This window comes from Hetaerina americana, unplaced genomic scaffold (assembly GCF_022747635.1).
Source record: "Hetaerina americana unplaced genomic scaffold, ioHetAmer1.1.p SCAF_12, whole genome shotgun sequence".
Taxonomy (NCBI): domain Eukaryota; kingdom Metazoa; phylum Arthropoda; class Insecta; order Odonata; family Calopterygidae; genus Hetaerina; species Hetaerina americana.
Window position 1 is genome coordinate 32,051,309 of NW_027286292.1, and position 23,254 is coordinate 32,074,562.

General features: G+C 40.4%; 1 protein-coding gene across 6 annotated transcripts in view; it reads left to right on the forward strand.

The window, feature by feature from the left end:
• The window catches only part of bsk (mitogen-activated protein kinase dJNK), a 244,112-nt gene that overhangs the window by 41,681 nt on the left and 179,177 nt on the right, over positions 1 to 23,254 (forward strand). For all 6 annotated transcript variants that reach the window (XM_071582860.1, XM_071582859.1, XM_071582866.1 and 3 more), the window contains exon 2: positions 745 to 800. The gene's annotated coding sequence lies outside the window, so the exon portion shown is untranslated. The remainder of the gene's footprint in view (positions 1 to 744; positions 801 to 23,254) is intronic.

The window sequence follows — 23,254 nt, forward strand, 5'->3', positions numbered from 1 at the left end:
GCAAAAGAAATGCTTCCTTATTCGCATGTGCAATTTTTTCTTTGTCGTTCGAGTGCATTGAGAGTCATACACAAAATTGCCTCCGATTTTCGGTGCATGAATGAGCTATACAAATGCACTCGAGAGAAATTAATTTTAATACATTTTCTTCATGAAATCCACCGAAATGTTTAGTTTTGATGCTTATGAAAATGCATTCAATGAACCCTTCAAAATCAAATACAAGCAATTGTAGTCAGTAATAAGCCTTGCGACTTACGGACTATTTGGGCAAAAATTCGCATGATATTTTAAAATAGGCAGACTCGGTCAATGTGTTCTCAGTACTCTAGATGATATGCTACCATGGCTAGTCCATTCCTTTGATTTATTCAATGAATGTGAGAAATATCGATTATGGTGTTTCACGTTGTTTCATTGGGTAGGACCGAGTTCATATTCTTATTTTTGCTAATGGGAAATATGCCATAATTTTGCAGATTCAGCTATAGCAGTGTGCGTGTTCACTTTGTTAGAAGTGATGTAAGCAGAGATATGTTCATTAAATGTATATTTCGTAAAATTTCAATCATATTTTGTGTCTTGTCATAATATGTGGACGATTAATATTAGTCAAATGTGTTATGGAAGAGATCAGCGTAATTTTTGATTCATTTTCAGGGCTACATTTATTTCTTAATTGGAATTAGAAATGTAGACCGTCCGTCTTTATCATTATCATACTTATCCAGTATTATCTTGTAGGATACCCAGTATCGGAGCGACGGCGTCTGAACGCAGCACGCTGTCTGTTAACGCAGGTAAGATATGCTATAATATTATATATGCCCTGGTGTCGTGGTTTTCGATTGATTTGCGTAACCCTAGGTTCATTAATTTAACTAGGTGTGGGTAGTTCACAGAGGGCCTTTTTCTCAATAAATTCTCCCGTCTTTCTGCTAAGTCATAATATCACATCCACACAACTTGTCGAAATTCGTGGCGGAATTTTAGTATTCAACCCGCGTGGAAAAGCTTAACGATCCTTCCAATGTGGCGAAGGTGGTCGGATCCTATTGAATGACCCGCAGTCGTGCCCGCAGCGTGAGCTACGGATTCCTCCAGTCTGTCACGCGGCTTCCGCGGGTTTATCCCCCAAGCACCCAAGACAGGTCCCCAGCGTAGTACCATGGCTCCCCGCCGTGGGCGCCACGGTGGAGAGCCAACTAGATTCCGAAGAACAAAACCGAAAACACGTCCCACTTCGTGTGCCGCCATCCTGCGCACATTCTCCCCCTCCCTCCCTGGCCATTCCACTTTCCCCCTCGCTCTCCCCGTATCCTCCTCTCCTCCCCCCCCCTCCAGCCAGAACGGCCGCATTTGAGGAGTGGACAAGGAGCGTCGCGTTCCCGGCGCCCGTTTATACGTCCAATTGAATCCCGCCGTCAGTCGAAGATCTCTCTCTCTCTCTCTCGGTGCATGAGATATTATTTACTCTTCAGCCGCCCTCCACTCTCTCTCCATCCCCCCCACTCCCCAAACCTTCCTTTAAACCCCCCCCTCGGTCCCATTCGTCGCTCGAGGCAACTCGCATACACAGAGCGGCACCCTTCCACATCCCCCACCCCCTCCTGAAACGCATTCTTCCCCCCCCGTCCGCCTCGCTCCTCCCTTCGGAAAGCCCAGCCACCCTCGGCCTACACCGAGCCTTGCACGCCGAACCCCATCTTCCCTTTTACGCACACGTCCAATCCCTCTCCCCAACCTCTCACGCTCTCACATCCTGTATCCTAACCGTAGGCCTCTCGCGCGATGCACCCCTACCCTATTTCCCCTCACTCGTTGCCTTAACCGTATAACCCTAGCCCACTTTTTGCCTATTCCCCTCACTCCATTCTAACACATTATCCCCTTTCTCTACCCCCCTCTCTCTCTCTCTCGCTCTTTCTATCTCTCACACGAGTTCCCTCCCCCCATTCAACCCTGTTTCCTCAGCAACCCCCCTCCCCCCACGTGATTGCCCCTTTCCCCTGCCGCACCCTGCCTCCTCCCCCACCCTGTCACCGGAGCCCCCACGCTTCCCAAACCCTTCCCATGCTCATGCGCCCAGATCCCATGCCCCAATACTCCACCCTCTACCCTGACTCCCTCTGGCACCCTCTTTTTGCTCCCACCCCCGGTAACTCCCTCCATCTCATAACCCCCATCCCTTCTCCGAAATCCTCTTTCTCTCTCTTCTCTCTCTACTTTGTGTGCCGAATAAAACCCTCGGGAATTTCCCTCGTTGTTGTGCCATCGGCCAATCGGATGCGAGATTTCTATCTTTTCGTACGTATGTGCGTTACGATGGAAAAGTTACTGGGAGAGATATGTTCCGAAGGCGGCATCTGTTTTTATTGAAGTCCAAGTTTTAAAATTATTTTGGCTTGTTTATTGTAATTGGCTTGAATTTTTGCGACCGCTCCCAAATATTTTAATTTCTCCGATGCATTGTTTACTCTTCGTTTTGCTATTTTCATTTACTCTGCATTGCTTCCGAAAGGGACGACACTAGGGCATAGCCCTACTTCTTCCTTCATGCTCACCTTAATGGTTTCATTTTTATCAGATTAGATTAAATGAAACCTTATAACACACACCCTGTGGGTATTCTGTCGCACAAAAGGATATACATATACTATTAAGGAAAACGTTGTCGTGGCTGCTGACGGTGAATACTGAAGGGCACGGGATGCAAGCCTGAAATGCTCAACGGCTATTACTGAATCCCGATTATCCAAGCATCTCGTAGATTTTAGGGGTCTGAGTTACGGTCACATGAGTTTGCGCGGTGGTTTTGTCCAGCCCTCACCAAACATAGTTCACCCCTCACTCCGCTTTAACCTCTCCAGCCCTCCTCCCCCCGCCCGCACTCCATTCACCCCGTCTCAACTCCGCTCTCCTCCGCCACACCGCCGATTTCGCCATTCACCTCCGCAATCTGGCCCCCACCTACGCCGACCCTCCCCTCCCCACCCCGCAGCCGCCCTGCCTGGGGATCGCTTTCACCGCCACCTTGCCCACCGCGCCATTTTCAACCCTCGCCCTGCTCTCCCCCGCTCCCTATCGAACTCGACCAGCCCTTTTCACCCCTTTCCCATGCCCCAAGGCCCTCTTAGGTTTTCCTTCAATTCTCCCCATCTTCTCCTTTTCTCCCTCCCCCCCACATGGCTCTCTTCTATTATACTCTTGTCTTTCGGATGCAGCCTCCTTCCACGGACAGCGATTTTGGCGTGACTGAAAAGAGCTTACGTGTTTTAGGGAAAACTGTGTAGGAATATACACACTGCGGTTTGGGGCGTCATCCCATCGGTTAGTTGTTTAGCTCGCATGATACTTTAAGGTTCCCTCACTGCGTTGGCTGTTGGGGATAAGTCTTGCGGGAAAAGCTTTTGCCTTATCTGCAAGTTATATTTTTTGGCTGAACGTAATTTTGCAGTCACGTGGCGTGTGTTGAATGTCGGAAGGTTTAACTTAAAAATGTACCATTTCTTCGGCGGTTTAAATCGTTTGCATTGCCTATGATCTCTTGTTTACTGAATGGTGACTACGTTGGGTATTAGTCTCTGCTCATGTGTCGCTTAATTCATTTTTTAGCCATTTCTGACCCAGCATCGTGCTCCGCTTTTCAGCTACCGGATGAAAGCTCGTTTTAGTTAGGTAGTTACCTTGAATGAACCAAAAATACCTGCTACAGTTGACTATGCAACTCCTTCCAAAGTCTGGATCACGAAAGTAATTTATTCTATCCGTAGCTATTGCGTCTATCATGCCTAGTGTGGGCATTTACCGCGTGATGTTATACTTCCTTTGACATCTACCACCCTTTTGTCAACCTTTGTTGCCCTTTGCCCGCCTTCTCTCGTCCCCCACGAGTGTCTTGTAACAAAATGGACAGCCCCTCAAGGTTTATCCATTGATTAATTGCTCGTTCCATCTGCAATATGGCGCTCTCCGCCTTTTACGCATCATCACCGCATAAATTGAAATGTAGCTTATTAACCACATCGTTGGCTAATATTTTTCAACGCAGTCTATAAAAATGTCAATAAAATGGTAAAATTGACCGAATAGAAATGTCCCACTAGTCGACGGAGAGTGTGCCAGTGATCAAATGAACTGTTAAAGTCACGTGGTGAAAGTATCATCGACCCCGAGGAACGTGGTGCCGCCCACGTTGGTCATCACTCGTGCGTGAAGGGCGACCATCTATTTTTTATCCTCATGCTTTCATGACAAGGGACAGCCTTTCGACTAATCGTTAAAAGTTTGAGGGTGCATAGAGCTGGTGCCTCCTTAATTTCTTCATCTCTTAATCGGGATTTATGCGTTAACCTCCGAGTGAAAAATTGACGGGACTTAAAGCTATGGTATAGCTTGAGCGACTCAAAACTTTTACAAAACTCAGTAGCATAGTGATTCTCAGGCTTGGTTAGTTAGCCATCGCTTTGGATTCCTTCGTGAAACTTAGCGCAAGTTAAACGCTCCAGGAATTCGCCACGCGTTAATCGAATCGTTGGCGAATTTTTTGTTGATTTTGAAACTCATCGAGAGTCTTAATTCAGTGGAAATTGAATATTTCTATGACGCTAACTTCATTTGCTAGGCACTCGTTATCTCCAATCATATTACTTCCCGTGAAGCGACTCGGAACTCAGATGCGCACCTCTTTTATATCTCGTAGCTAGCAGTTTCAATCCAATATCGGCGGCAAGTTAATCCAGGCTTGGTTTTATGCAACGAGCAACGCTTCAATTAGTCAACCGTCCTGGTTCTTAGGGGATTCTATATCTTCGTATAGTGGGATTACTGGCTGTAAAGAGACTTGGCGCCCCATGGCACCTCATACTTGGAGTCATTCTGTCTTGAGTATGGTTCCTATTCTGAGGTTTTGCCTCGAAAATGGATCCTATCTATTTACCCTGTCCTTCGGGCCCTCTCACTCTCGAAGGTAATTCCCCCACCAACCACTCTCCAATCGCCTGGCACCTCTCCTCCCGCTCTCACACCCGTCCGACCCCCCTCTCCACCACCAAGCCCCTTCAACTCCACCAGACCACTTCACTATTCCTTAGTTTGGATTTTTCCCCCGGCCTTTGTATGATCGGCTCTCCCCCTCCCAATCGGCCCTCCATTAAGTGCTCCAGGTAATTAGTAGTGACCACGACGCCATAGCCTTCTCCCGTCCTACCACATCCCGCCCCCTCTCCCCGCCCTTGGGGAGAGGGGGCGGGATGTGGTAGGGTCTCCCGACCCCTCCATTTTCCGCACCCCACTCCGCTCCGCCGCTGCCTCCGTCACTCACCCCGTCACTCCCCCCCCGCGTTTGCTGCACAATGGCACAACATCCTCCCCCCCATTCCTACCCCCCTCTTCCACTCCATCGCCCACCCTCCCAAAATCCTATTCTGACTCTCTCTCGGAAAATCCATATCCGTCTTTGGGCGGCGAGGGCGCACGCGCGTCGCATGCCCACTCGGGAGAAGCGTGAGAAGGGGCAGTGCGCAATGAAACTATTATTCCTATAACTTTCTCCCACCGTCGCCGTTAGGGACGCGTTCGTTTCGTTCACGGGCATTGTTTTTTTCCTTCCAAGTTGCGAAGACGGTAATGCAACCGTAAAATTAAATGGCGTCTCACCGCGTTCCTTTCGCTTTCGCTCGGTCGTCGGACGGACCGTGGTCGGCCGTTCGACGCGGGAGGAGACGGCAATTGATGAGACTCCGTTTATTGGTGAGCGTTGGACGGGCTGTTTACCAGGGGATAGGCGGGCGACTCACTCGCGGTGGTGTCAATTTTTTTGGCCATCGCTGCCTGCCCTCGTCGTCAACGAGCGTGGGGAGTCGTCACTCGGGTTCGAATTGGCAGTTGCCGGATGCAAGCATCCTCGTGGAGTCGGTCGCGCTCTCCGATCCCTCGCGCGAACATTTACGGGTGTTATGCGGCTGCATGCAGCTGTAACGGATGTATAGTTATTCCGTTACCTTTCTCGTTAAATCCGCTTGCCTCAGGTCCGTGTTGTAAATGCAGCAAACATTATGGTGTTCATGGCTGAGTGGTAAATCTTTACTCGCGCCGTAGTGTCAAAGTTCATCGGTGAGGATGCATTTTTACCATGAGCGATGAGGATGTAATTTCTTAAGAGTGCTGGAAACACCAATCGCAATTACGATAAGTTGATCTTGGTTTAAAGGCTGAATTAAATCGGTCTACGGGTCCATTTGAGCTAGCAATCCGACCAATGCGGGGATTCGGCGAGCTCCGGAATCCAATCAGCTGTCACCTTTTCGACTTTTATTCTTTTAATGTTTAAGGAAATGATGGTCATATGGCGTTTTCGTTAAAATGACGCTATGGAAATGAGCAGGTAAATGACGGTTTAAGAAATTTAAGAGGGAAGTTTGTTTCTATGTCCTTCTGATATAATTGCATTTGCGACTGCTTTGTTGAAGGGATGTATGCCTCTTACCTGTGAGTTCACTTTTTATCCTTCTCTTAAGACACAGTGACTCTTCGTTGGGACGCAGTGTCACTCTACCCACTTGGTTCATATACCTAACCACATCTTCGTAGTGAATTCTTCTATTTCCTGGATTGGAAATGTTATTGGCTTCCAGTTTTCGAGGAGAAATCACATGTTAAAATGGCTTCCCCTTTGATTAGTGGCATTGAAATGACGTCATTATTTAAAACTTGCATAGGCGCATTTCTGCAGCAGTTGAATTGACCAAAAGAATTGTCAATGTTTTTAGATTTTATGTGGTCATTTGATATTCTAGAATTTCTTGTACAGTCACGAAATAACATTGAATTATTTATTTATTATGCGATGGGCCATGTGCGTTATCTTTCTCTTACTTACAGAATTTTCATCTGGTGAGTGAAACTCGTACGTAGGACTAAAGCAGGTACCGTATCGTAATTTATTAACGCTCGTTACTTACTTCATCAAATAAATTACTGTTTGTGAATTCAATGCGAGGGAAATGAGTAAATCAGAATATTAGTTTTCTGAAAATACATTATCCTTCTGAATCAAATTCAGCGGAGAATTCAGCGTAAAAATGAGGTCGAAAGCAACTTCGTCATTTCGTTAACCAGTGTTTGTGGTATTCTGACCGTGGCGTTTAAACCATAGGGCCGTCCATGATTTCTGTCTTGATTTTATCTATTATAATCGCGTATAGTTCTGGAAGAATGTGACATTGTACAATCCTAAAAATTACTCTGGTTTTCAAGGTCAAATAATGTGTGCTGTTTCCATAGACGCCGTTGTTTTGGCATTGCGACACCCATTTTTGGAACCACCGTTCAGTTCGGTAGTTACAGCTCCGCTCCACGTTTCAATCCCACGGTTTCCCAGCCAAGCGTCTTTATACTTCAATGCGTATTTTCTTCCAGAAGCATCTCACCTCCCCTATGCAGTAGAGCGCCCCTCTCTTCGTCCCCAGTGGTTCACCATTGATAGTGTTATGCCAATAAATTTACGGAATGAGTTGGTGACAGTCCTTCTCCTCGCAAATGCTGTGCATGCATAGTTACTAAAACTGTTCTAATATGTTGTACTGATAGAAACCGTTCATTTGAGTACATCATTGCAAAAACTTATAATTATTAAAAATTCATTTAGGCATGGGCAAAATGTTGTTTTATTTAAAAATTATGCTCTAGTCAAAATACAACAATACAGTAATTTTATTCAATTGTTGCTATGCAATTGATTTAATTAAGTTTTTTTTCCTATATGGGGAAAAAATGTGAGACTAACGCACGGTGCTGAACATTTTCACACTGTTCGCTCGTTCACATAACGTACAAATTCTTGTTTCAGAATTTTCAACAATCAGATATTCACTAAGTATCGTATGTAATCAGAACTGCCAGTAATTTGCAATAATTGTAATTATTCTTTGAATCATATTTTTCCCAGTCCTTAAGTATTCTTAAGAGAAACTCTTTATGTATTAAGTAATAAAATGTGACAAACTTATCTGGAGCGTTCTCATATTATCGATCGATTGATACATCGAGTCGTAGCACGCTTCCCAGTCACGCACTGCCCGGCTGAATTTACACGAGGCTGCATTGTTGCGGAACTAAAATACGCTTGACTGAATATACGCAGGGCAGTAATGTCGCATAGCTACTATGGCTGGTATGAACCTTCACGCCGAAACATTTTTCGCCCCTGCAGGATAGATTCTTCATTATTCTAGATTTAGAATGTTCCGAGAGGCATGGATTTTATTGAAATAACTAGTTATAATCTCGTCCTGGAAAAGGCTAAATAAAAAATTCTAAGCTAGTCATTGCCAAAGTGTTCACGTATTTGCGCGGAAAAGGTCTAAATTGTAGGAAAGATTTATAAGTCATGTCTTTCTTAATAATTTTTACGTAAATCATTTATGTAGGGTGTGCGGCCTAAGGAAATCTTCTATCATTTTACACCAATGGGAGTGAGATATATCAATTTCCATTTCGCGCAGAATTAGAAATCATTTTTGCACCATATCCGATGAGCTCCAAGCATCAGCCAAGTGGGTGAATAGAGTTCTAACCTCGCTTTATCAACTCTCTTACAATCTCAAGGGTACTCCTGATGAGGAAATGATAACAAAGAATGTGACAACATACCATATGTAATTATAATTTGTTAATCATCGCCATCATCATCATCCTAACACCCCACCGTCAGCCATCATGTTTTTGATGTTGTTAATGCATTCGAGGAATGCAAAAGAAAATGATAACATAAATGTTACAGTCGTTCCAAGTAACTACTCTATTCACTATGATAAACGAGTTGTTGAAATAATGTTTTTAATGAATGGTTTTTGTGTTCTACTTACATCAGTTCATCTGGAACGTGCCACTAGAGTCCCAGCCTCATAACACGGGTCATATTTTCTTACTCATGTTACCATTTACATGAGCGTATGTTTTCTTTTCCTTGTTAGCCATCAAGGGCCTAATTGATACCAAGAGATTTTTACATACTTGTAGAACATACAATTGCTCAATTTTTTTTCAATTTCTTCCCTCTTACCTTTCATTCCAGTTCAATAAAGGCAATCTCCATGTATGAACATTTTCTACCTTATATTTAAATATTTATAATTATAATTTAATATATCATGTGTGTAATAATGTAATTAATAAGAAAATGTCTAAATATAGTCGCTTTTAACGTTGAAAGATTTAATTTAAAATTAATGTAATATATTATCAAATATGACTGCGTAATCAGTTATTTCGTATCCTTGCTACCGGTCGTTTCGTTCTATATAGAAATATTCACCCTAACGAAAAACTAAAAGCCTTGCAAGTTGGGTTTCTTATCTCTATTTTACAGCGCAATATCGTATGATGCATTTAAAGCTACTGACAGATACGTAGAGATGTCATAGTGAAGGTCGACGAGGCTTTTTTCCATTGTTTGTAGGAACCTGGAAGTGACTACTGCAGACCCGATTGGTGCGAGTTTGACGTTGCGTGCTTGTAATGGAATGACTAGAGTGTGTCTCCCTGAGGAGAAGTTTCAATTTGCGAAAGAGCACATTTTCTTTCATCGTTCTTCATTTAAGCAAGAAAACGTGAGAAGCGTAGTGCAATCTTGCCAAACGTCATGTCGCGTGAAATCCATTCTCTCACGTAACCGCTAATTATACCTCTAAACCGCTAGCCTTTTCAGCTCCTTCAAATTGATTGGATCTCCTAAAAATTACTTATAGACACAACTTACCTCTAGTTGATATTTTTTCTCTAAATTTTGGTTCGCTCCATTTTGGTTTACTTGCTCTTCAATTTGCTTTGATATGATTTGCTATTTTGGAATGGCCATGTTTCTGTAAGTAGCCCTTAAAAGAGCTGGTTACTATTCTGCGATAGATTCAAGACTCAACTATGAACTGTGATGATTTGCATCTGTTATAAATTAAAGTCGACATTTTGACTAGAAGTGATATTATTACCTCCGGGTAGTCGCTTTTTACATCTCCCCCACCCATTATTCTTATTCGGTGACTATTTACCGAGAAAATATTTTCAAATTAATATTTTTACATCCTTAATGTATGCATTTGAGGGCTTCTGATGGAAATTACCTATTGGAGGCGGTTCACGTTTTCATGCTAATGAAATGCGCTGCAATCCGTCATCTGCTGATTTTGTGAAGGGTACTAAGCTCTGGCTGAGTTCGATGTTTCAAGTTCCTACTTGAAGCGAGACACTCGATATTGCCCAGGAATTCCTAAAAAATACGAAATACGTTAGTGTCGTTGCCTTTTATTCACTGCAGGAATGGAATCATTGATGATATCTGATCCTCAAAAGCCTTTTCTCACGAATTGCCTGGAGATTTCTAAATTTGGAGTGAACTTCCTACGGTCACACGAATCATTAGTTCTGCCTGCCTGCGTTGGCTTATCCTTGCAGAAGCAAAATACAAAAAACAAGAATTTCCATTTTTTAAATGTAATCAGATAATTTGCATTGAAGTAGTGCATGTAAAGTGACGATAAAGAAGTAATTTGCTTTTTTTAAATCTCATTTTAATTCAATGCCGAATGAAATTAGCTCCGTTACGCGTCTACATAATGGTGAATGTTTTTAAAATATGAAAGTGCTCATATGTTTGTACCGTGAAATATATCAAAGGCGTAGCTTTAATTGGACTAAGGAAACCCTTTTTCTCTTTGTATTAAGCATATACTGAGTAGATTCTGTTGGAATGGCGGCATTTTGGCACATTACAGATTACCTCCTATTCTCTGAAAAAATGTAAAAAAGTTCACGATTCATAAATTTTAATAAACATCCAACCATTTTCACTTGCCAATTGCTATTTTTAAACTCGTATTCCCAAACCTTCCTTAGAAATTCCCTTTCAATTTGAGAGAGAGAGTTGATGCCAAAGGTCGAAAAATTCCTTTTCATTCATGAAGCCCGCACCTTCCTCCTTAGCAATAATTGGTACTCCAAAATGGTCCTCCAAGTTGGCTCAAAAGACGGGTTCCATTGGTGTGTTACCGAAGTTAGCTTACCCAATTCCCCATGGGTAATTGTTCACCGTTCTAAATAATTTTCTCCAAGCGTAACGAAGGAACTCTTATGCGCTAATCCCGTGTAATTAAGAAAGGAGAATCATATTTTTTTTTCGATGCCATACAACCATTAAGCTGGCACTTCTTTGCAACACGGTGGTAAAGAACCAAAATATCCTAGGGCGAAAAACATTTAATGTAAAAATTATGTAAAGATAAAATACTTGAAAAGAGATCAGATGGATTAATAATTACGGGTGGGAAAGTATTGCTTTAGTGTTGCCTACGTAAATTTCCCATTATTTATATCGTATTCATTTAATGTGTATTTAGTGCATTAATCAGTTTATGAAATTTTTATTTATTCTTTTCATTATGTAAAACAATGTACTGACCCTACCACGGAAATTAGAATTAATATGTGCATATATATAATTTAAAAAACCATAAACACAGTCAACAACCCGAAGTTCGGTTTGTTAGGTGATGGTAGAGTTCACCCAGTACTAAGCCCGACGGCGTGTGAAATTCACACATCAGGGTAGGGGGGCCAGTTCCTTTCCCTGTGTCGGTTATGGTTTCCCAGGAAGATCTGGTACCCGAAAAATCACATAGCTTGGGTGGAGCTGCAGGTGTCCAGAGAGGCTTGCCCAGAAATCGAACCCGGGCCCTCCGGTCAGTAGTCCAACGCTCAACCCCTGGACTACCGCGACCCATATATATAATATACATTTATATATATATATATATATATATATATATATATATGTATATATATATTTATGTATATATGTATATATATATATATATATATATATGTATATATATATATATGTATATATATATATATATATATATATATATATATATATATATGTGTGTGTGTGTGTGTGTGTGGGTCGCGGTAGTCCAGTGGGTAGAGCGTTGGACTGCTGACCGGAGGGTCCCGGATTTGATTCCCGGGCAAGGCACTATGGGCAACTGCAGCTCCACCCAAGCTATGTGATTTTTCGTGTACCAGGTCTTCCTGGGAAACCATAACCGGCACAGGGAAAGGAACTGCCCCCCCTACCCTGATGTGTGAATTTCACACGCCGTCGGGCTTAGTACTGGGTGAACTCTACCATCACCTAACAAACCGACCTTCGGGTTGATTACTGTGTTAATGGTTTATATATAGATAATAATAAATTGGCATTTTTATTTATTTTTCATTAGGTATTCATTATGCCAAGTTTGAGATCTACGATTCGCACTAGATGTTTTAAATCTTGTGTTCATTGTAGGGCGTGCAACGAAGTTACAAGCTCAAGGCACGAAATATCAACCCACTCCCGCTAGTAAATAGGGTGGCTTAGAGAGGTAACGGGCTCAAGGTGAGGGGAGCGATGTAGGAGAATTGAACGGGATGACGGTTGGAAAGCGTCCTTCAGCAAACATATGGGTGCATCCTTCGCTATTTTCTGCTGAACGAAGACATCGAATGCCTAATAATAAAGTTCGACGCTCAAATACTTTCCAGATTAGCTAATAATTTTATCCTTTCATCAAATTAAATACCGTTCTAAGTTGCTTTCGGCGCGTCTAAATAATGTTTTGAATATAACTGCGGCGAAAATCAGGGATTTTGTTATCGTTGAAGGTGAAATTTTGCATTCATTTCTATTAATTATAAAAATTCAATTTAAATAAATGTCTTATGCAATGTTAACAAATTTTCTCTACATTTTGAAATGTTGTTCTCAATCCTTAGCCAAAATTTGTCAGCTCTGCTGTGTTTAGAAATGTGGCTAGGTTCGTAAATTCAAATAAATATTTTGATTTTGAAAAGTTGTGACTCCGTGCAGTTTCAGTGAGATTGTTATTTTGAAATATGACGACGGAATTATTGAATAGAGACTTTTAAACATTATCGCTATTACTTTCTCCAGTTAATAGGTAAGCCTCCGAGAAACACACTAGCAAGATTTGGTGTTTTACTATTATCGCATGACATCATTTCAGTTCCATAGTATATAGATGTCAATAAATTTAACAGGAGTCATACGGACGTTATGTACGTCAAACTGGTACTTTTGGCTTGGAAGGAACTCCAACGACCTTCTAGATTCTATTGTTAGGGCGGCTCTTAAAAAATAGTTTGCATGAATGTTTCCAGTGTACGCATTTTGTAAAACCCTCAGGTTGGGGTTGGCCATTATAAACCTCATTTAATCTTCACGTGAAGAGAAAGAAGTGCATATTAGAAAGCAAATTTCAATGACCATAGCTTAATTGAAGGAGCTGCACCGGTAGGGATGTAGTACGAGTAGTAGTAGTTTATAGGGTAGGCAATCTACAGCGACAGCTGAGGTCAAATGTGCCATTAGGGATAAGTTGGATGTTTGATAGGATGTTCAGGGAATAGGAGGAAGGGGGGGGAAGAGAAACCTAGCGTTGGCATTAGTCCACTCTAACAACGAAAGGCGCCAAGGGGTCCACAATTTATCGTCCCATCCTACGGACGTCGCACTCACTTGAAATGCTGTCCACATAACGAACAATCAAGAATGGATACCTCTAAAAACTTTTTATACCTGAGATTCAAATCCGGGCCCACGGATCGGGAAGCCAGTACAAAAGCTACTGCACCAATCCGATCCTCAACAACAATGCATATTATACAGCTTTTACATATTTACACCGTTGTAGCGTCAAATTTTTAGGTAATTTCCAGCAAAATTAACAGTGGGTATCATTTTATGCCTTAGTTGAAAAAGTATTTCTGATAATCTAGCCACTCATAATCACTTAAGATCCTTAGGGCATTCGTCCAATAGAAATTTTCCGTTTCAAATAATCCGTTTGCCTAATAGGGCCTATTCCAATGAAAATAGTTGATTTTGGTGTGAAAGTGACGTACGTGTGTCCTATCAGCAGAGCATACGAGTATAGTTCACAGTGCCCATTCCAGTGAGAAGAAACGTAAGACATTGGCGCCGGATGGTATAATGCGGCCTGAACGAGAGGAGTCTCGACGAGTTTCGACCCGCCTCCACGCCGCTCGACGCGATTACCTCGGCTTCGATAGGGTGGCATACAGGATTAGGGGCATTGAAACATTAGTTACGATTCAGATAGATGGTTGGTACTTTTGCAGAAAGGCTAACGTGAAGCCATCTCTCAAGCTACTTTGTAATGCCAAGCCTAGACTTGTGCATTGTGAAAAAATGACCAGCGGAGCTTAATGGCTGCGCCAAAGTTTTTTCCTAGAATAAAACTATCGCTTAATAATTTTATTTATCTAATCAATGTCTTACTGCACAATTCACTCTTATTTATTCCTTGTTATAATTTCATCGTATATTTTATTTTTTTAAATGTTTTTATTAATTTTGCGTTTTATTTCGCGATGTAATGTGTGACTATGAAAAATCGAAACTTAACGTTTCAAAGTCCATTGAAATAATTTGCCCAGTGTCTAAAAATTAAAAATTTTACAACTCACTACTTTAAACAAATCAATAATTGGATACATCCATAAGGGTTTATTCTAAGAAAATAATTTATTGCAAAATCTATATTAAATAGTTATTTTCCAAAATATTTCGCATGTCATATCGTCTGTAGCTCGAATAGTTGTGTCACTGGCAAGACCCATGTGTCCATATTTTACAACTCACTACTTTAAACAAATCAATAATTGGATACATCCATAAGGGTTTATTCTAAGAAAATAATTTATTGTAAAATCTATATTAAATAGTTATTTTCCAAAATATTTCGCATGTCATATCGTCTGTAGCTCGAATAGTTGTGTCACTGGCAAGACCCATGTGTCCATATTTTACAACTCACTACTTTAAACAAATCAATAATTGGATACATCCATAAGGGTTTATTCTAAGAAAATAATTTATTGCAAAATCTATATTAAATAGTTATTTTCCAAAATATTTCGCATGTCATATCGTCTGTAGCTCGAATAGTTGTGTCACTGGCACCACTGGCACTGTGTTTCCTGAGTGACGGATTTACTGCAGTGTTCCAGCGTTTCAAAAAATCCGCCAGTTCTCCTGGCCTGCGTTAAGACAGTTTTCAAGGTATAACCTTCGCTCTATGAGGTCGGCTGCTTGATCAATCTCGAGATTAGGAGGAAGGGGATATAATTTTCGATGAATATGGAGTATGGGGTAGGTTTTAGAGTACAAAATTAGCTTCTCATATGTCATATCTGAGGAGAAGGTCGACCTCTATCTATTATGAGCAGTATTTAAAATCCGGCCCATAATCCAGATCGGAGGAGGAAACGCTACAGCTAGATTTATATCAGATATAAAATTGGTTATAGCTTCACCAAAACTGCATGTTGCAGTTTTTCGGTTCAACGGTTCAGTTTCATCCAATAATATGCCGAGAAGGATATTAAAAAAAGATTTCTTTGACATTTTCATGCTATGAGTGGAATTAACATTCGGCACTCACGTTCTTACAAGATTACCATAGTTACTCCTATCTTCGTCAGCGGTAAAGTGGAACTAATTGCCACTTCTATGGCATTTTTTTTCATTGCTGGTTGTCCGTACTTGTTAGTGATGCGTATAGTCTGTTCCTTCTTTATTTGGAATGTTTCGACCACAAACAAGTTGATTGCCTCTTTGCCCTTCCCACGCCCAATCAGCGAAAGCAAATATCTCGTAATCGAAGATTTTTTCACTATGCGAAAAAGCCTCCTGTAAGTGATTCGAGTGCAATGAGTTGAATCGCGTGGAGCATTTCGTCGGATTCAACTCGCTGTGTTCAGTATTTCATTTCAAGGATTCCTTGTACGGTATGAAGGGTTCTTTAGCATCACAATCAGCCTGCTTCGAACGAAAATCTTCTGCATGTTAAAGTGAAAGGTAATGGTTAGGATGAGTTTTTTTTACTAAATCGTATGAGTAAGGTTCTCATACGCACACATCAAGAACCCTTAAATTCTTAAAGTCAGATAATGAGGGTCAAGTGCCCGTAACTACCCGAGATATTGTTAGGCATTCACTTAAAAACAAGAATATTTATTTTACCCCATAAATGCATACCCCTTATTATTTTTATCGTAATTTAGGAGTAAAGAGATTAAATTGTTTCATCAGAGAGATTAAAAAAAAGATAAAACACTTTCGCTCTGTGGGATATTTTAGTAATGCATGTAGTCGTCCAGGTCGTTAAACCTTCCATTCATAGAATAGGAAAGGCACTGACCCTCCCGTCCACAACTTTATCTATAGCAATAATTCAGTCAGCTTTATGGTGTCTGTTCCTTAGCCCATTGGCAGTTTTTCCAGAATGTTTTATAATCTGACTTTCATTCAGAAGTTTTCACTGGCCACCAGAGCTCGTATTTTTGACTCATTTTAATCCGCTTAACCTTTGTAAAGCTTCTAATTGAAGGAAAAGGGGTAGCACATATGGAGGCAAATTTAGTCAGTGAGAGCCACTCGTCCACGCAAGATGTTTGTAACCATGGTTCAGGTTACCTGGTTACAACTACGGATTTCTTTGTGTGTTCCGTATCACACGTATTGCATAGAGATTTTGAGCATGGTATGAGCGCTTTCGTGGGAGGCATATTTTTTCCTGATTAGTGATAAGTATGTTTATGCACAAATATGATGCAAATATCGACGGCTTTAGGGATGCTAATAATCTGAAATAAGTGTACGTATTGAGAGTGAATTATTCTAGTCTCATACTGAGGTCATATTTGTGGTGTTTTCGCCGTTCATTTAATCTACTCCCGCACGTGTGAAATGCTCAATGTAATGATACATTGCATTAATCCAAATTTTCGTTTTGTTTCCTGAAAATATCTATCACCTTGCACGCATTCTCCCCCCCACTATTTGTTTCCTTTAACTCACGAACTGTTTTCGGAACATTAGGTCCACGTAAATACGTATACCGAATCGTTTCAGGCAGTTGACCTTTTCATTGACGACCTATTTTATGGAATAGCTGCAATTATAAAATAGTCGACGTTGCGCTCCTCTGGCGGATTCATGAAAATGAAAAGAATGCAAATAAATTCTTTTTATGTCTAGGTGCCCACGAGCTCTTTAAAATATTGCGAAAAGACCTCGAAATAATAATCTTGAAGATAGTTATTTTACCATAGTGGAATTTGGAAGATGTTTTTGGCCCTATTCAAAGCAATTGAAAAATTGCCAACGGTTTCGTATTTTTTTTTAATTGGCCCAACAATGGAGCAACGGTTTAGGACACCTGGGAGTACTCGAACATAAAAAGAGTGGACACGTGCGTTTATTTTCTTTCTCCTAAAGACGCTCCCAGTAAGAGAAGCGAAATATCGCGAATTAAAAACAATGTATCAAGTCCTAGCAATTCCTTAAATTGTGTGGTGTTTTAGATTAGAGAATCGATGGAAATCTCAGTTTTCATTTAAGATTTTATTTTTATGTTATAGATGCGACTAGTTAGTTTCTGTCAAGGCGGTCGTAAGCTTAATTCTCAAACTTCCGCAAACGCCAAATCGTATGTGAGGCGATGGATACTGACTACACATTCAATGAAAATGCCCTTGAAATGAAATGGCATTGACTTATGCCACAGCATGTGTTAAGTCTAGCCTGCTCGAAAACCGCGGAATACTTCAAATTTAAATCAAATGAAAACACGCAAAATTCGCTCATTGCTACGCGAAGGCTAAAATATCCTGTATCTGGAGTTTTAGCCTAATTACTCTAATTAGGTTACCGCATGAAAAATGTTTATGGTATGCATCACACTTGTCATTTATTGAGAGCAAAGTGCCCCAACTCCATATTAGCTGCGATATAATGCATGGAATATCCTTTAGCTTTCAAAAATATAATTAAATCTAGTGTTTGGATTTAATTTTTTGCATTTTTACTAACCATATTTCTTCACTGCGAAACCTTTTTCTACAAGTTCCACTTTTGTAGTCAACTATTCTATGAGTTTTAAAGTATGAACCGTTCATATAATGTAAAATGTAAGTTTTCATTTTGGAACGATAGGGCACTAAATTACGATATTTTCAATTCTAAGAATGATAATTCGATTATCCTATTTATCAACCCTAGAAACTTGCCAATTCTATAAATCGTGGGGCAAGAGACAACATGTAGTTTCAGTAGCACATTCTATATCCTATCCGTTAGTACTCAGCTGCAAAGAGAGGTGATGAATGTTTCCGTACCAAAACATGGTCAATAATGCCCATGAACATGGTAGAAAACATATTAACGATTTCTTAAACCACTGGTATGCATCTAACAAGCATGAATTGTTAATTTTAACGTACAAGTAGAAATAAAATGTTCCCACTTACTAAATCCCTAGCAGTATCATTCAAATGAATAATCACTTGATCTGTTTGATTTACATGAATAAAGAGAAATGGAAGTAGCCTTGCATTGAAAGATGCATTAGAACGCTTTCGAAAGTAAACACTCAAGTCACCTCTAATAGTCTGTGCCAGGCGTTAAGTTCCAGTTGGATCAAACTGAATAACGTAGTAATTAAATATAGTGCTTGGATTTGATAATTGTATTTTTATTAACCAGGCTTGATAGCCACTGACTGAAATTTCACCAACTTACAGTTTCATCGGCGCCTTGAAAGATACAAAGTGTAGCAGAAGCTCGTGTATTTGGAATTCCTTATGGAAAGGGTCATTTGTCAGCAGTGTAAGGCGAACTGGTTGAAAGGAACCGCTCCTTTAACCCAAATGCGTGGAACCGCATGCCCTACACGCAGCAACCTTTTTGTCACAATCACTCGCTTGAATCGATGATGTCTAAATAGACAGGAAAAGGGTGTACAACGTATGTAAAGGGAAAGAGCTCCGACGTTCCATTACTCTAATGGCACTCATTACAAGCACAGGAGAAAAATAGTTGAGATGGTTAGCAAGTAGTCTTACGAGATATAAGATTCTCGTAATAAATTTACGAGGAAATAGTATATATTTCCCATTGAATTTTTGTCACAATGTTTCAAATGTGCTTGTGTAATGGTTGCTTGCATGTAACTTGTTTAAAATCGCGTGACGAGATTGCGGAAACGATTTCTTTTGCAAATGTGTGCATGTTTTTTTATATTTCGGCGATTCAGACAATTGTGGGGCAATGAAAGCATATTTGCCAAAACTAAAGATATGTAAGCTTGCACAAATGATTGCCCAATTTTTCCGTGAAAGTATCACGAATTTGTGAAAATTCTTTAATTTTTTCAGTAGATTTGTTTATTTGTTTTTTATTAACATATAAGGTTTAAGCTATAACAAATCTTATAAAAAAAAGATTTGTTATAGCTTAAATGACCCCGCCTGGAGTTAAGGGCTATGCTCGCAGTTCGGAAATTAATTTCTAGAGCTATGAATGATCTCTACCGGAAGGGCTGTGAAGTAATTTTCTGTTCTTACATCAAATGAATGAATGTACTGCACTCAGATCTCCCTTTGCACATGAATTCATGAGATATCACAGTGTTTACACAGGTAATCGAGTAATTGCATTTCTCAGAATGTTAATAACGTTTTCATTAATATGAGGAGGACCTAACGGCATAATGTGTGAACGGGATCGCTATTTGAAGGTAGAATAGTTGCTCACGCTGGCTTATTCAAAATGGGATAATCTATGAGCATATTTCGAAATCCCATGATTGGAGAATGTTTTCAATGTTTATTACTCTATATAGTTTGGAAAATTCCAAATGAGGATACTTCGATGGCATCCACTATTTATTAGCACTTACTTACAAATTGCAATGTTCGCACCAGATTTTATAGTTTGTGTTTAGGTAGCCATAAAGAACAGCTGGTTCAAAAGAAATAGTTGAATAAATGCTGACACTGCTACTTTATCCATCATAAACCAAATTCTCTGTCTAATCGCCGATTATGTGGAGACCTAGGTGGCTTACATGGCATTATTGAATGTGTTTGTCTTCTATATATATATATGATTATATCCCCGACTGATAATTAAAATTAGGTGTTTACTTTATTTAAAAAGCTCTGCTGCAAATAAAGATAAAAGGTACTGAAATAACCGATGAAATTTAAGCCAGAAATGTTTTATTGCGTAGGAATTCATCAGCATCTGCAAGCCACTCCGTCATTATTGTCTTTTATGAGAACAGTTTGTGAAAAACTTGATTATTTCAATAGGTAAGTGTGCTTGGGCGTTTTACTCAACCAAATAACACCTTAACTAGGGCATTTATTTCATTGCCATTCTTTAATCAAATCGTGCCCTGTCCGCGACGAAGTTCATTTAGCCCTATCCAGTCTCTGACGATGCTGGGATTTCATTTTTTCTCAGCTTAACGAAATCAACTCGTAGAAATAATTATGAAAGCACCATTAAAAAAAAGCTCTCTCATCCAGCTGGACTACGTGATCGTGAGGTCCGAGCTAATGAAGGTTAGCCTCCAAGGGACACCCAGCAAAGCCACTAATAAATTAAGATCAATTTGAAATACTGAACTTTTAAATTAGTGCTCGAGGAGTAGCATCATTGAGTTGATAAAAAACAACAGAAAATGTGTTCGTCTGAATTAAATATTTTTCAGACTGTAGGCCGATACCCAATGCTGAATGAAATTTAAAGAAAGATAAAACCATGAGCAATTAGTTGTCCAATATTAGAATCGGAAACAAACTAGTTTTCAGAGACAACATTTCAAGAGTTTGAGAGGACGCCTCGATAGCTTAACTGGCTAAAGCACTCGACCGGATATTGAGGGATCTTGGTTCGAATCCCAGTCAAGGCGAATCATTTTTACACTCTGAAACTGTTGCATTGAAATGCACATTAGCGGATGACTCCGTTAAAAGTCACTGTTTCGGCATTTCCCGCAGTTTCTTTGGTATTAGTTCAATGAACTGTTGTCTTGCCTGTCATTCAAAATCTGGTTCTTATCAGGTAACGCGCTTCTTCCGGTAAATATCCGCTTTAATTTAATTTCGGGACCCCATCTTAATTCCGGGAAAGTGATTAAAAATCGATTAGTATTGATCTGCAGCTCCTCAGGTAGTGTTATGTCATTTCGCCGCGTTCATTGCAAAGTATCACGTCGCATGTAATTCTATTTTACGGATGGATTACTTTTCAGCCCGTATGTTGTGATAACCGTCCGCGGTTCTGGTGTTTGGCATTATTTACGCAACTTAATTACGAGCAAGAATCTTTGAGGAAGAGATTTGGCAAATTTTGCGCTGGTTATGTATTACTAATATTATTTCCTACTTTTTTAAAAAAAGGCAGCACTCTCGTATCAATTTACGCGTCATTGGTTGGAAGTGTACTCTTTTTATGTTTTCATAAACAAATAGTATTGGATCTAATTCAATTATCACTCTTGCCACTGCTCTTTTTACACCCGTTCTTGCTCTTTCATCTTTCCCCTTTACGCCTTCTTCTTTCTAAGTGGAAATAAACGGTGGACAAACTGTCGAGGTTCAAGTTCCAAGTACAGATGAATTTGTATGAAAAGTACGTACGCTAACTGCCTCGACTTAAACTATAGCACTGTAAGAAAGCTAATTTACACTAAGGAAATCCACACTGAAGAAAAACATTCGCCAGGGTCGTGTCTCGAACCTGGACCCCACTAGTCAAAGCGGATTGACGTACCCAGTATCAATTCAATATTAATCTACGGTGAAAGAGGCTTAACTGCGCCGACTCATTGAGGAGCACTTGCTGGTATATTCTTGTTAATAACTTTTATTTTGTATGTAATTAAACTTCCCTCATACCTTCATCTAATTCTCATTTCTTTTTTGACTATTGCCATTATTTCACGGCAGCGTTAGCCTATGCATATTAGTCTAGATGTTAATAGCATTCCGAGGCAAAAAAAATGTACGCATTCGTTCGCGCAGTTACTTGCCGATCGATCCATCGCAGCGCCCGCCCACTCCACTTCCCCTGGCCCTCTTCTCCGTTATCATCGCTCTCTCGTCCCTCCGGGCCTGCCCCTATCCCGCTCTCTTTAATGTCAGTCTTAGGGTCATAAAAAGTCGCAGTGCAAGAGGCCTTGTTGTTATGCGTTGTTGGATAAGCCATCGGCCGGATGCCGGGGATTGGGTTATCATTGCGGTCAAGGCAAGTAATGCCTTATTGCGGGGTCCCGTTGTGCATAAAATTTTAGGTTTTACTAATAGAAATTAGGGGACGTGGCAGTGCAGTGGGTTCAAACGCTAGGCTACTGACCGGAGAGCCCGGGTTTGATTCCGGAGGACGCATCTGGGTACCTTCAGCTACAACAAAGCAGTGTAATTGTTATGGTACCAGAATTTCCTGGAAAACCATAGGAGGTAAAGGGAAAGGAACTGGCCCCTTACCCTGAGGTGTGAATTTCTCTCACCGGTAGGCTTAGTTTGAGGTGAGCACTATCCGCGGTTACGAAACCGATCTATTGGGGTTCATAACTGTGGTTTTATAGAAATTTCACATATTACGTATTATTGTCAGAAATGAATAAGGGTTAGGGAATGTTACGTAACTGGATTTTCTTAAGTGACAGGTGCGGATTATGTGATTCACCATAAAAGTACTAAATCCGTGCAATCGAGGAGTTTGAGCGCAGAGAAGTTCGAATCTTTAAAAATAGTTGTGATGGTTTTCAGTGCGTCTCTGCGTCGTCTGCAACCCTAGTTTGAAAATCGTTAGTTAATATAACATTTTTTAACACTATAAAAATTATGGAAATAGAAAAAGAGGAGATCTGCTGTTGAAATATAAGCTGTTTTCGTAGTTCCAAATAATTTACGATCGGATCTCGTATATAAAATTAGAGGGATAAGTACCCGAAATAATTGATATAAGGATTGCATTTTTCCAAATCATTTCCTCTCTGTCTCAAAAAACCCTCCCTCTATCCTCCAGCCAATCCATTGACCCTTGCATCCCATGCAATGCACCGTTAGAGGTTTTCGGATTTATTACATAATTTTATATCTTTGTCTCTCTCTTCGTCTGTTGCATGCTTAGACACGACTTTTTGAAATATCCATGACCAAAATATTTATCTTGAAGAAAAGTCTAGGAAGCACCTTAAGTCGAAACTCGTATTTTCGATGCGGTATGTCCTGCTCGATCAGCATCGTGGTATTTTCACCACTAATCAGCACCACTAGGTGATTTTATGCCTCAGACCCATGCAAAAAATATATAAAA